At 38.5% G+C, this 14,791-nt stretch overlaps 1 non-coding gene across 1 annotated transcript; it reads left to right on the top strand.

Moving 5' to 3' along the window:
- Positions 1–684: 684 nt before the first annotated feature.
- On the top strand, positions 685–756 carry TRNAP-UGG. The gene has a single exon. It is a non-coding gene; the product is annotated as a tRNA-Pro (tRNA).
- The last annotated feature ends 14,035 nt before the right edge of the window (positions 757–14,791 follow it).

The raw sequence follows: 14,791 nt of genomic DNA, 5'->3' as shown, positions 1-14,791 counted from the left end.
ACAGGTATGCCAAGTGGTAGTTCCTATCAACCATTAGATCAATTCTTGTTTTTTAAAATGACAAATCCAAGGGTTGATATATACATCATCATGATAAGAGTGGGATGAGGCTAAGTATTAGAACTTTTCTATATATTATATTCTAAAGACACTTGTGGTGGTATATGGTTGAGAGAAAACAACATGTTTTTGGTCATTTCTATCACTATCTTTGTTCCCCACCATCTGGTCTTGTGACAGGCATTTCCGCTGTTAACCAGGCTATGCATCAGAACTCAAGAAGGCAACCAACCTTCCCGAGCCATTTCTGCCAAAGTAGACAACACGGTGTTATAAAAATATATTTTGTTTTACTATCCAGTTATTTTTTTTCCTTTTTTTGCTACTGAATTAAAAATTCTAGAACATGACCTTTTTACATAATCTAAAAGAAAATAAATTCAATTAACTAATACAATCATGTCAATTTTTATAAAAGTAAATTTATATTTAATTAAATCATATTATTACGTTGGTGGATTGAGTTTATTTTCTTTTAGATTATGCAAAGGGGTCATGTTTTGAGATTTTTAATCTAAATTCAAAAAGTAAAGCGGAAAAAAATAGTTGAGTAGTAAAGGAAGATCATGATGAACTTGTTTGTTTAGTCACCAACTTTATTTATTCAATCCTAGGTTGCCAAGTGGGCATTTGGTCTAGTGGTATGATTCTCGCTTTGGGTGCGAGAGGTCCCGAGTTCGATTCTCGGAATGCCCCCAATTTTTTTATTTTGGAAGTTGACCTTTTAAATGAGATCTGTAGAAACTGAAGTTGAAATTTTCCATTTAGGTGGAAAAGGACATTCACGATGATAACAAAAGTCCCAAAGTCATAATATTGATGGTTATCTCTGTAGACCAATCGGTATGATCGAAAATAGCATGGAACTTTAGACTGATTAATTTGTTTGAACCTTGTACTTGACTTTGAGGCTATACCATATTGAAGTGATGGAAGGATCGAAGAACTTTAAACAATCCCAATCAAGATCTTCATAATCGGGTCATTAATATTGTATGAATTGTGTTATATATTATATTTATATCTCGTTATCTTGAGTAGGATTACCCCATAAATCGAGTTTTTAGAAAAAAAAAAAAATGAGAGAGTTGATCTAAAGGTTATGAGTAAAGCCACATCAACAAAATAAGATAATAGTAATACGAAAATGTAGTGCAGAGAACAATTGATCTCGAATATATGAATAATGTCACATCAGCACAATGAGATAAAAGATTACGATTAGGGCCCGTTTGGATATAGATCATCTCATCTTATCTCATCTAATTTTAACTAATAATCTTATTAATATTTATAAGTCATCTTAACTCATCTCATCTTACTATTCAAACGGGTCCTAAGTTATGTATGTGATGATCCTATGACTTAGGCTGACTAAAATGGCTGATGACTATTATATCCCCTTTTCCACATAGTACATAAAATCATTGAAAAGTTTTGGTCCCATTAGTTCTAAGAATCATTTTCCAATATACAGCCCTTGACCATTGTGTGTTTTAAAAGTGATAGCTAGCACTATGATTATAAGCAGGTAAGAAAGGAAGAGAAAGAAAATTGACCCAAGATTTCTGCCACGATTTGAGGCTTGACGTGCGAAACTGTGGTCTGTTTGCATTAACTTTCTTTGGCAGTAATTTATGGAGGTCGACTTGTATTTTTAAGCCCAAACAAACACGCAAGAAAGTGCTGCTTTTTGCCAAAATCTGCTTCAATATATGTGTCCAAAGACAAGTCCAACCCCTCCTCGGTCTCCTGCACATGAAAGGGTTTGTCGTCATGCAAAAAACTTGATGTTTTTTTCAAACCCTTTTTCTTTTTTAATTCAAATTCTTAATATTTTAAATCTGTTTGTGCGTGACAGCGTCAGAGGATAAATTTCAGATTCTAAAGATAAATATAGTTCTCCCTTTATCTCATCCCATAAAATTTTAATACAAAGTTTTGGAACTCTATATTCTAGAATGGAGAATTCTATTTAAAAATTTAAATATTACAAATCAAATTTTATCATGTAAATAATGTAGATAGTGTGTTCTATACACCGACTTACAAATAGAACAACTATTATAGAACTAACATTCTTTAAAATGTTTGGAATGCTCTATATAGGTGGATTTCTTCAAATCCCAACTGTAAGGAGATTTTCCCCACTTAGTCCCAGTGGGCCTGAGAATGGCAACCAATAGAACAAGAGCCAAATGCCCAATCAAGAACAAGTAAAGTCTCCAATCCAGGCGATGAATAAGCTCATCTGGATGCAACCTGCATGAGGGAACATGTTGCAGGGGATAGGACTCGTCGACCTAGAAACCCCTCGGATGGTGTCTAGCTCTTGAGTGCTTATTCGCGTAGTGGGTGTAATGTACAGGAGACCTTCGACCCTCTGACAGGAGGGGCATCAAAGGACTACCAAGGATGCTAGCGGGGCAAGGGAAATCGGAAGATCATGACGCATTAATGGCACCACTACTCAAGTTACACGTCATATTAATGACGTCGTCGCAGAACCACGCCGCATTAAAGAACTCTGACAAAAGGAAGAGTATAAAGGAAACGGACTTCATGGGGGCAGACACGATTTGTCCCCCCGAGCTCCTAGTATAAGTAACAATTCCCAGATATGAGAAACTTTCTCTGATCCCTAGACTCTCTCACTTATTTACAAATTTTCAAGAGAATTTACTAACTTTGACATCAGAGACTCACAGGCCCCAAGGCCACCCTTTCCTAATTGCCTCATTTTTCATCTTTTGCAGGCCCAAGTTCTGAAGACCTGAATTGGCGGAACCTGACCCAAATGCATGTGAAATACAACGTTAATAGTGGCGTCGTCTGTGGGATTCTTATAGATCTTACGTGTATTTCACATGCCTACAACAACCCGTTCCGGACAACTCAGAAGAGACACAGAGGAAGTCATGGAAGTAAGGCTAAAAACCATGGAGGAGTGGGTGATGAAGCTGACCGACGAGGTGCAAACGCTTCTCAAAGAAAACAAGGAACTCAAAAAACCTCAACAGGTGCAGGATGAGAAAGCAGAGCCCAGCGATAGTGAGTACATGGGGTCCCGAAACACACAAGCTAGACCGAATAGGTAGGAGGAGTAAAAGAACGTGCAAGATGAGCTTCGTAGTCTCAAAGGAAAATATGAGGAGATCGCAAGGAAGGTGGGTACGTCGTCATCGGTGGACCAATCGCTCACAAGCACTGGCCTACCCTACATGGAGGAGGTGATGGTTGTGCCCTTACCACCAAAGTTTAGGGTCCCAGCCATGGAAATGTGCAACGGAGGAATGAACCATCTTGAGCACATGGAAACTTTCAAGGCTCATATGACGCTGTATGGCTTCCCGAGCGAGGTGACATGCAGAGCATTCCCGTTGACCCTAAAGGGGCCCGCACGAGTATGGTTTGGGTCTCTAGTGCCCGGATCTGTAGACAGTTTTGGCGAGCTAGCCATACTATTTGTTACTCAGTTCATAGTGAGTCAGAGGAGGCAACACCCAGCAACGTACCTCCTCACCATCAAACAGGGAGAGGATTAGAGCCTAAAATCCTACCTGACTCGGTTCAATAAGGAGAGCATGACCAGTGACGACCAAGATGAGAAAATAATCTTGCCGATGCTTTTAGAAGGGTTTGGCCGCGATCCTAATTTATGGCTGAACTGGCAATGAAGACTCTCGTGACATTGTGAGAGTTCATGGATCAGGCCGACAACTTCATCAACACCGAGAACACTTTTCAGGTCTTGATGGAGTTGAGGAAGAATGAGCTAGAGCGAGCAGAGAGGAAGGTGAAGGCCTTGGCTAAGGTTAAAATTCACGAGAAGCCGGAGAAGAGTTAACAAGACAAGAGGAGGGAGGAAGCCCCGATGAGCGGACCAAAGACCTGAAGACGAAGGCTTACCTTTATTGCGAGCGTCAACAGGCGGGTGGGGGTCCAGTCTCAAACTGTCCAAACAACATAACTCCCAAAGGAAAAAATGGGAGAACTAGGCCAAAGGTTGTTCTACCCTCCCACGATGGAGAGCGAGTTATGCCACCCGGCGGTTTAAACAACATATCCCGACCTCCGCAGCAACAAAAAGTGGGATTAATGCCTGCCTGACAAAAATTACTTTCCCTGCGATATCAACGAGCGGGAACGGGTTCAATCTCAAATTGCCTGAACAGCGTACATCTCGTGGGGCCAAAGAGGAGAACTAGGCTGAAGGCCGTCCTACCCCTCCCGCGATGGAAAGCGAGTCCTGCCCCCCTGTGGTCCGAACAACTTACCCCGACTCCTATCGCAGCGAAGAGCAAACCAGCTATATCGCTATCTGAACTTACCTCCATCGCAGGATACCATATAGAAAGGTAGGCCTAAAAGTTGTCTTATCCCTCCTGTGGCGGAGTGCGGATCAGTCCTTAGCTGTCTGAAAACAAAAGACTTTACCTTCCTCGTAAGCGTCAACAGGCGGGAGCCAGGCCCAAATCCTACCTTTCCTTGCCATGTCAATGAGTGGGAGTAGGTTCAGTTTCATACTGCCCGAACAAATGACCTCCCCACGAAGTAATAGGTGTGAGTCGAACTAGAAGCCGCTCGGACCCTCCCACGGAGGATAGCGGGTTCAGCCTTTAGGCTACTCGAATACTTACCCCGACTCCTATCGTGGCGAAAGAGCAGACTAGTCCCATGGTCGTCCAAAGAAGTTACCTCTTTGGGGAATCAAATGGGCAAGTTTGACTTGAGGCATTTCGACCTCTCCTTAATGGAGTGTGGACCTAGTCTTTCGACTACCCAACGTGAACGAAATATTCAAAGTGGAAAAGTCAGAGCAAAACACTACACGGTGTCAACGAGCGAGAGCATGCTCAAACTCAAACTACCCGAACAAATTACCTCCCTGCGAGGTAACAGGGACGAGTTGAGCCAGAAGTTGCTTGGACCCTCCCGCTAAGGAGAGCAGGTCTAGCCTTTAGGTTGCCCGAATACTTACCCCGCTCCCATTGCAAGCCTGGCCCATGGCTGCCTAGAAAAATTACCTCCTTAGGGGTTAAAGGGGCAAGTCGGCCTAAGGCGTCCTGACCTCTCCCCTGCAGAGAGAGGACCAGGTCATTCGACTGCCTGAATACTGCACCAAAAAATACGGACATCAGTGGCATGACAGGAAATATCGAGCACATCGAGACATAGGCCAAAAGGCCCAAGTTTGCGAAATTAACACTTGCCCTTAAAGACAAAGTGGTGATAGCATCCTTGTTTTCCAATTAGGGATCAAATATGAAATGTCAACAGAGAAAGACGGGTATAGTTCCAGACTGTCTAGACAGCTTACCTCCCCACAGGCCAAGGAGACAGGCTGAGCCAGAGGCTGCTTTGTCTCCCCATGGTAGAGAGCGGGATCAGCCCCAGAGCTACCTGAAGACTTGTCCTCAACCATCAACGCGGCAAAAAGCAGCCTGGCCTACTTATCCAACTACACGGGAAGGGCACAGAGAAGACTGCATGCCTTGGGTAAAGCACGGCGATGCAAAATGGAAGAATAAAGAAATGTGGCTAAGGGGAGGCAGAGAACCCCTTAGGCTCTCCTCGAAAAGAAGGACTTCCGAAAAGACACTACTGGAGTTCTTCTGCACCTATTCTTGAACAATTGCGATGCGTCGCGACTCGGAAACGGTAGTCGTCTGGCGCACTGCCTTGTCTTTCGGAATCCTTCCCCAGTTGGTCCAGATGGGGAACTCACGACAACTCACCTGACCCACCGGGAACTCCCACCCACGACCAAACACAAAGAAGAACTTCGTAGACTAGTCCTTCACCTTACGATATCTCGGTTCCAGGTTAACAAGGGCGTGTATCACCCTGAAGCTGTAGATGGTAGATGTTCCCCTTTTGCCGCAGCACCTTGTGAGTGAGGAGGAACTCACGACCAATGAGGTCGGCATCGTCTGGGTTTCGATTCTAGCAAAGCATGCTGCCAGAAAATGCTGTAACAAATTAAAAGCCTCCAAGCACTCGAATGCAGTTCATAGCGGGCTAGACCAAAGCGATCCAGTAAGTCACGAATAGGGCGAGGGAAAGGGAGCCTCAAGCCACATGAAAACATGGAAGGAAATAAGGTCACCCGAGTAGAGCGACCCTCAACGTCGACGACACCCTTGTGTGGACCAGGGACCTCGAAGAGCATTGATTCTAGCACCTAGAAAGTGAGGGCCAGTGAAGCCAGCATTGCTGCATGAGTATTGGAATGCCAACTGCTGCCCCGAAAGAAGGCCCAACGTCAGCATCTCCCCCACCGGAAGCCATGGATCGAGTAGATTTCTCTGAAGTCATCGACACAGAAGTAGAATGTAACAAAGGAAAGGGAGTAAGCAAAGAGAGAAGAAGTTGGAAGAACATGGATGGTGAGAGAGCTTCAATGCGATGAAAGAGAATGGAACTCTAATCTAGACTATATTTATATAGGGGAAAGGTAACAGTTGATCTCCCACACCACGGGGCAAAAAGGGAAAATATGTGATGTTTTGAATCCAAGGAAATGCACTCCATGAAGCGATGCGAAGGCGAAGAGCCGCCTGACGCCCTCAATATTGATATAACTAAAATGATGCCATAAGAATTATAGAAAGACGAGCCAACAAGAATGGAAGGGAAACGTTACCAGAGAAGCCAAACGACAGGAACGTCCCCAAACTTTGGAGCCATGTGCATGTCAGCAAAGGGATCCCGGCCTCAACAACAATGTGGGTTCAAGAAAAATAACTCTCACTGTACTCATCCTGTGAGAATTAGCTGGATAACTATAAGGAAATTTTTTCCCCCTCGGTCCCAACGGGCTTGAGAATGGCAACCAAGGGAACAAGAACTAAAGGCCTAGTCGATAACAAGTAAAGTCTCTAACCTGGCCCATGGGTAGGCTCCTCTGGATGCAACCTACATGAGGGAACATGCTGCAAGGGATGTGACTCGTCGATTTGGAAACCCCTTGAATAGTGTCTAGCTCTTAAGTGCTTGACCGTGTAGTGGGCGTAATATACGGGAGACCCTCAATCCTCTAACAAGAAGGACATCAACGGGAGTAATAACAAGGATGCTAGCGGGGTCAGGGAAATTGGAAAACTATGCCGCATTAATGGCACCACAACCCAAGCTACACACCTCGTTAATAACACTACCGCAGAGTCACGCCACATTAAATGACTCTGACATAAGGAACAGTATGAAGGACACGAACTCCATACGATCTGTCCCTCCAGACTTATGGTATAAATAGCAAGTCTCAGGTATGAGAAAACGCTCTCTGATCCCTAGACTCTCTCACTTATTTATAAATTTTTAAGAGAATCTACTAACTTTGGCATCAGAGACTCCCCGGCCCCAAGGCCGCGCTTTTTTAGTTGCCTCATTTCCCATCTTTTGCAGGGCCAAATTCTGAAAACCTTAGTTGCCAAAACTTGGCCCAAAGACATGTGAAATACAACGTTAACACCATTTATTGTCTTGAAACGTAATTGTAAAAGTTTTCCCACCTCAATGTCGGATTAGTTGAATAATTAACATATTGAATATTTGAAGTCGAAAAATATTAATATAGAAAAATCTTTATCAATAAATGATTAGAACTCAAAGAAATTCACTCAATAAAATTCTAAAGAATCCACCCTTTCTTTATTAGAAAAATGTTGATTCATTTGAAAGTTATGCAAAAAATGTTTAGATCAATTATCTTAGGAAAACGTTATATATTACATCTCAATGTCACTCCTACCATCTATTGTAATAATGTGATATTATCCATCAACTCTTTAGCTTATTATAAAAGAAAGCTAATATAATAATTAAAAATAATGTTAGATACAGTTTTAAGATGCACAACCTTTATGCATTCCTTTTAAAAAAATGTGAAATCCACTATTAAAAAATATTTTTATTTTTATATAAGTCTTATATTTATTCATTTTTTTTAAAGTGATGTGCAGAACTTACACACCTTATGACTGTAATTATTATTTCTCAATAATCTAGACAATGCTGCATCAACCTTGATGAAATGAAATGATAATATAAAAATTTTATAATATATTATAACACATTATTTAATACCCAACATACCGCGTCGGTTTTGGACAACCACATGGTCAAGGTATTAAGGTTTTCAAGGTATTTAACTAGTTTTATGTACTTCAAAAAAACATTATTCCAACTCATCTTGTCTGTCTTCCTTTTGTCTTTCAATGCCTCTGCATTGAGAGTACTTTTCAAAAGGTCCACACTTGCAGCTTCCTTTTTTGAGATTATTGGAGGCCTCTCCACCTTGGCCCATTCTATGATGTTCTTTCCTCTCTTTTTTTTCTTTTTTCTTTTTTCTTTTTTTTGTTAATTACACTTGTACATTTATGAGAAATGTAACTAAAAATGGCCAAAAGTTAACTTTAGTAAGTATAAATCTAAATAATTATCATATCATTTGAAGTGCAAAAGACTTGTATGAATTTCAAGCAAATGAACCAATTTAACAGTATATACATTTTCCCTCTCCATCTCTATTTCAAGTTAAAGTGTTACTCTATTATTTTTAGACCAATATTACTCTTTCTCGGAAATCTTAGCATTCTCAAATCACTCGTGATGGTGTGTTACATTTCAAGTGGCTTTTTATATCAACTACTTAAATGATATTCAATTAAAATATGAGACATCAGAAAATATGACGAGCAATAAAAAATGGTTTAAGATTAAAAAAAAATTAAAAAAAAAAAAAAGAAAGAAAGAAAGAAAGAGTTTTGTTCTAATATTTACAGTTATATTTGATTTAATTTTTTAAATAGCCCAAGACCCACATGTTGTGTTTTCTTTTCTCTCTAAAATCTAAACCTTAAATTTTCCTCAAAATTCGAGCAAAATCTCAACCATTAAATTTCGAAACAGCGATTAAAGTTTAAAGAATAGTGTGTGTATATATATATAGAGCCAACTATTCGAATAGTTTTAAGATATGTAAATCTTACATACTCCTTTTGAAAAAAATAGGCAAATCTATGACTTATATAAAAAAAAAAAAAAATCACTTTTAATAATAGGCTATACTTTTTTCAAAAGAAATGTGCAATATTTGTATACTTTAAAACTATATATGCATTATTGTTTCTATTGTTAGAATAATACTACTTGAAGTTTTGGCTATTTAAAACTTACCGCTCATATGGTCATCTGGATGTGGCACCACCACGTAGTGCCATATGATTTATTAAAAATATAAATATAATGGGTTAGATTGAACTTAAATCTTCAATTTTTTATTTTTATATATATATATATTTATATTTTTGTTTTATTTGAATATATTTTTATATTTTTTTAATTTTTAATAAAACATATGATATTACGTAACGGTGCCTCGTCAATAAAGCTATATTAGCTGTAAGTTTTATGAGTAACGATATAAATAGTTATGAGTTGTGTAAGTATCGTGTACTCCTTTTTGAAAAATAGTGGGATTCAATATTAAAAAATTAATTTTTTCATACAAGTCCTATATAATTTGCTCACTTTTTCAAAATGAATGTGCGTTAGACGTTAGTTGCGCTAAATATTATTTCTGAAGTTTGATTGCGTGACAGTGCCATTAATTAGGGCTATAAAATGAACCAGTCTGTTTGATAGTTTGCTCGATACTCGCCCAGTTAAATTCGAATTGAACTCGTGTAACACCCCGTATTTCAGTGTATTTTTACTGAAGGATTATTTTTTATTGTTCAAAAATTTATCCTCTTATTTTAAAATTGGTTGAATTTTTAGTAAGTTTATTTCTATGATTTTAATTTGGTGAAAATTAATTTTATGTGCTTTCTAAATATTTATTTATTGTTATGCATTTAAATTGCTTTTAATATTTAAATTAATTACCGTGGGATTTAATTATTTTAATTTGACTTTACCATTACGTTTAAATTATTTTATTTGACTTGTGGTTTTAAAATCATCTCCGTTGGATCATTTTTGTGACCCAAGTTATGAGGATTGGACCTCATTTCTTTTCCTCCATTTTTTCTTTCCTTCCTTTTTCTTTTCTTTCTTTTCTTTTTCTTCCTTATTTCCTCTCCTTCCCGCGCGATCTCTCTCTCTCCTCTCCTCCGCCCGTTTCCATCGTCTCCTCCCAGCGCCGCCGTCGCGCCGCCGTGCGCGACACCGCCCAGCCGACCAGCTCCCCCTCCCTCCGGCGACCTCACCTCCCAAACCTCAGCCCCTACCTCGCCGCCGGTAGCCCACACGCCCCCCCACGAAGCCGCGGGCCACCTTCACGCCAGCGCCACCGTGAGCCGGCGGTGGCCCTCACCGCCCAGCCCATTAGCTTCCCCAGCCGCCGGCGACCTCACCCCACCAACCTCACCTCCATCCGTGCCGCCGTTAACCACCAGTAGCTCTTCGAAGCCGCGGGCCACCTTCACGCCAGCGCCGCCGTGAGCCGGCGGTGGCCCTCACCGCCCAGCCCATTAGCTTCCCCAGCCGCCGGCGACCTCACCCCACCAACCTCACCTCCATCCGTGCCGCCGTTAACCACCAGTAGCTCTTCGAAGCCGCGGCACTCCTTCCGCCGTTGCGCCGCCGTCGCACCACCATTGCGCCGCCGTCGCACCACCATTGGCCACCATCTTCCTACCACTTCATCCCCGACCTCTTGGCAACCCATTGGACCCAACCCCACCTCCGATCCGTCACCGGTGAAGCTCCACCAACTACATTTCCGATTTGGGCATTTTGGTCTTCTACCGCCCATTCCGCCGCCACCCACGGCAAACCACCGCCACCATTGGCTTCACCGACCTCCCTAGGCCCTACCCTATCAATCTTGGGTCTTCGTTTGTCCTCGTTGAAAAGTGGGTATCTGTGACCCACGGCCACAGTGTATTTTACACTGTGGTGTTGCTCAGGAATCACCACTTGCAACTTCGAGATCCTCCGGAAATTATTATATTGCACTGTAAGTATTTTCCTTAAAGAACTTTCGTGATTTAAATATATTTTTGCACTAACGCATATTATCTGTGAATTGGGTTGTTTTGCCGGACTGAGTCCGAGGAGTTTCGGGGGTCGGATGGATTGTGGACGGAGTTGTGTTTGTTTGCATTGTGAATTGTGGTTGTTGGTTATGACTTGTTCACGTACATCGCATATTGCATACATGATCATGTTTGTAAAGAAAACTGGGTTTTCGTGTATTGCATACATGTTTATGTATTTATTGGATTTGGATTTTCATGTGAGTAAAAGGAAAAGAGACTGTAGGGATGGTGGTAAGCAGGGATGGTGGTTGTGTCCCGCCTGTGATTCCCGCCTACAGTGCTCTGTTAAGTATTTATTGTGTGTAAAGGAACTGTAGGGATGGTGGTAAGCAGGGATGGTGGTAGAGTCCCGCCTGTGATTCCCGCCTACGGTGCACGCGTTAGGGATGGTGGTAAGCAGGGATGGTGGTTGTGTCCCGCCTGTGATTCCCGCCTACGGTGCACGCGGTAGGGATGGTGGTAAGCAGGGACGGTGGTAGAGTCCCGCCTGCGATTCCCGCCTACAGTGTCCGATAAATGGATTGTTTGTGTGGATCATTTTATGGGAAAATGTGTTACGGACATTTTGGGCCAAAATGGGATTTTTGGCGTGTGTTGGAAATAATCATTTTTCTGGGAAAAAATGGTATTTTATGGCTAATTGTATTTTGCTATATTGTTGGTTGCATTAATGTATTTTTATCCCGAGAGTTGTTTGGTTTATACTTACCTGTGGTACCATTTTATGGTATCGCAGATTTTGATGCAGACGATGATGACGAGCCTTAGTTTGGCTCCGGTGGAGGAGTGATCTGGGATTGCTCCTGTTTAGTGAGTTATGTTTTTATCAATTACTGTATTCACCTTTTGTATTATATTTGGGATGACTGTATAATTTTTAAAGATAAATTGTGTTAAATATTTGTATTTAAATTCTGGTACTTAGTTGACTATCCGCTGCGTTATTTTATTTGTACACTGTTGCATGTACACACACTGGCACTTCGTTGGGATGTGTGACCGTGTTGTCACCATCCTGGCGTCTCGATCCCTGTGTATTTTTATAAGGGGAATTGGGGGCGCCACAACTCGACTCGTAAAAAAAATCAAATAATATAAAAACTTGCTTGCGAAAATAAATACCTGCTCAATTAGTAAATGAGACATACCCGACAAAACTCAATTTGACTTAGTTAAAGCTCGTTAAGGCCCGCTCATTTAAGCTCGAGTCGACTCATTAGTTCGACTCAATTAAATCTCATTCATATATTAATCAATAGATACATACACCGATATATATACATATATATATATGTATTAATTAATAATATAAGCATAATATTTTTATAATTAAATATATAATATGTAACCTAATTATTTATATCTAATATATACATTTTTAATTGAGCCAAGCGAAAAATAGCCCGACTTGGCTTGTCTCGATTAGTATCCAGCCGTTAATGAAAGGCGAACACGTAAAATGGTAAAATGCAGCCAAACCCCAATCGTTGTTAAAAACGCAAAAAACAGCTGGAAATGGGAATAGTAGGAATACAGCTCAGTATGGGTCCCAGCAGCTCAAAGGCCACGTGTCGAGTAATGAAAGGAAAGTAGAAAAATATCAAGCAATCCATTAAGCACAACGACAATCACGGAATCAGTCCCACTCTGTGTAATCAAAGGTTGTCTTCCAATCCCAATTCCAAAAACTGGCCACCACAATTCACGTGATCTCTTCTTCATCATCCCTAAAAGCGACCCCACAAAACCCACCACAATTTTTTTTTTTTTTTAAAGAAAACTTGGATTATTGCAACTGTGTTTGATCTTTTATAGAGTCTCAATTAGTTATACACATGAGATGGAAAGATAAATTTATAAATAATATTAAAATAATTTATAAATAATAGTAAAATAATTTAATTTAAGATATTTTATAAGATTTTAGAAAATATAAGAAAAAAAATTTGAATAAAAATATTATTAAAATATAACTTTTTAATATTATTTGAAATTTGAAAAAATTAAATTTTTTTTTTAGTTTAGAAAAATTGTAATGATTATATGAAAATTTTGAAATTGAAAAGTGTTTATATTTAAATGTTGCTTGAATGTTGATATAATAAGATAAGATAAAACGGGATGGGTTGAGATCATTTTTTAAACTAAATGGGGCCAGAGTTTTTAACAAATCTTCAAGTGAAAAAAAGTGATATATGCAATGAAAACTTGTAATATTTATTATTATTTGAATAAATCTCTTTGGTGGCATTAAAGTTTTAAAAGAAATAATATTTGCAGTCACAGAATAAGCAAGCACCGAATATTCATTTAGAAAAAATGAGTAAATATAAGGTTAATATAGAAAATATATTTTTTCAATAGTAAACCTCAAACTTTTTCAAAATGAGTGTAGGACGCTTGTATAATTCATAATTGTCTCTAATATTACTCAATTTTTAAATATATATTGTGTTTTATATTCGTATTTTATTCTTCTATATGAGTAAAATATATTTATTCTTATTTTATCTAGCATTCGTATTTTATATATGTTATATATTTATCCTTATTTTATATATTTTATATATATGGTTTAATTCTTATTTTGGTTTGGTCACGAGGTGTAGTTTCTTTGGACGGGACTATACCAAAGTCGACCAAATCACTTAATATAAAATTTTTAAATACATAATATATTATTTTATATAATAGTTGTATAAGTTAATTCTATAATTTTTTCTAATCTATTATTATTGATCATATAAAATATAAAATAATATATGTTATCAATTAACTAATATATTATATAATAAATCATATGATAATACATGTTATTATATGTATACATCATACATACTCTACTAAAGTACTAAGTTAGTAACTATTAACATCATAAATATAATTATAATTAATTATTTTTTAATGGATTAGTTACATAATCCACGTTATAGAGTACATTTAAATTTGATTTTATTAATTTAATTAATTTTTTGTATTAATTTATCTACCAAAAGAAGAAAAGAGTAAAAAAAAAATCTTCCTAGCTCATTTATACCATATCAAACCGATAACTAACAGTCCAGTCTGAAAAAAGGTGGATTGGAATTTTTGGCCGTGAGCCCCTTTGACCGACTGATTACATACCTAGATCCATCTTTCTTTTCAAAACCCCATGATTTTCTAATTTAGACAGAGATGAGATGGTTTGTGAATAATAGTGAGATTTGTGAGTTGAAATTTAAGAATAATAATGAATAATAGTGAGATCAATCCAAACCGGCTAATTTATAAAGAGTAATGCTAGAGTGCAATCCCTACACATTCCCTTTAAAAAATAAATAGAATTAACTATTAAAAAAAATAATTTTTTCATATAAATATCGTGCAAGTTCTGCACACTCATTTAAGTGTATAAATCTGAAATTTACAGTAAAAAAAAAAAAAAAATCAAGCAATCCCCATTATTTTTTTAAAATTATTTTTTAAGAGAATGTATTAAACTTACACACTTTAAAACTTATATCTAACATTACTCATTTATAAATAATTACTTATTCTAATAAAAAAAGAGTAAATCACTGTTGCCAACACAAAATTGATAATCACCGCATAACTTAGATGTACAAAAAGAAATAGATATTTAGTAAAATACGAGAAATTGTTGATTAAATCATAATTTTCGAATTGAATCCAAACAATTA

The sequence above is a fragment of the Juglans microcarpa x Juglans regia genome, chromosome 8D (genome assembly GCF_004785595.1).
Source record: "Juglans microcarpa x Juglans regia isolate MS1-56 chromosome 8D, Jm3101_v1.0, whole genome shotgun sequence".
Classification (NCBI taxonomy): domain Eukaryota; kingdom Viridiplantae; phylum Streptophyta; class Magnoliopsida; order Fagales; family Juglandaceae; genus Juglans; species Juglans microcarpa x Juglans regia.
The sequence above is the reverse complement of the archived record's forward strand: the minus strand, read 5'-3'. Positions and strand labels throughout refer to the sequence as shown.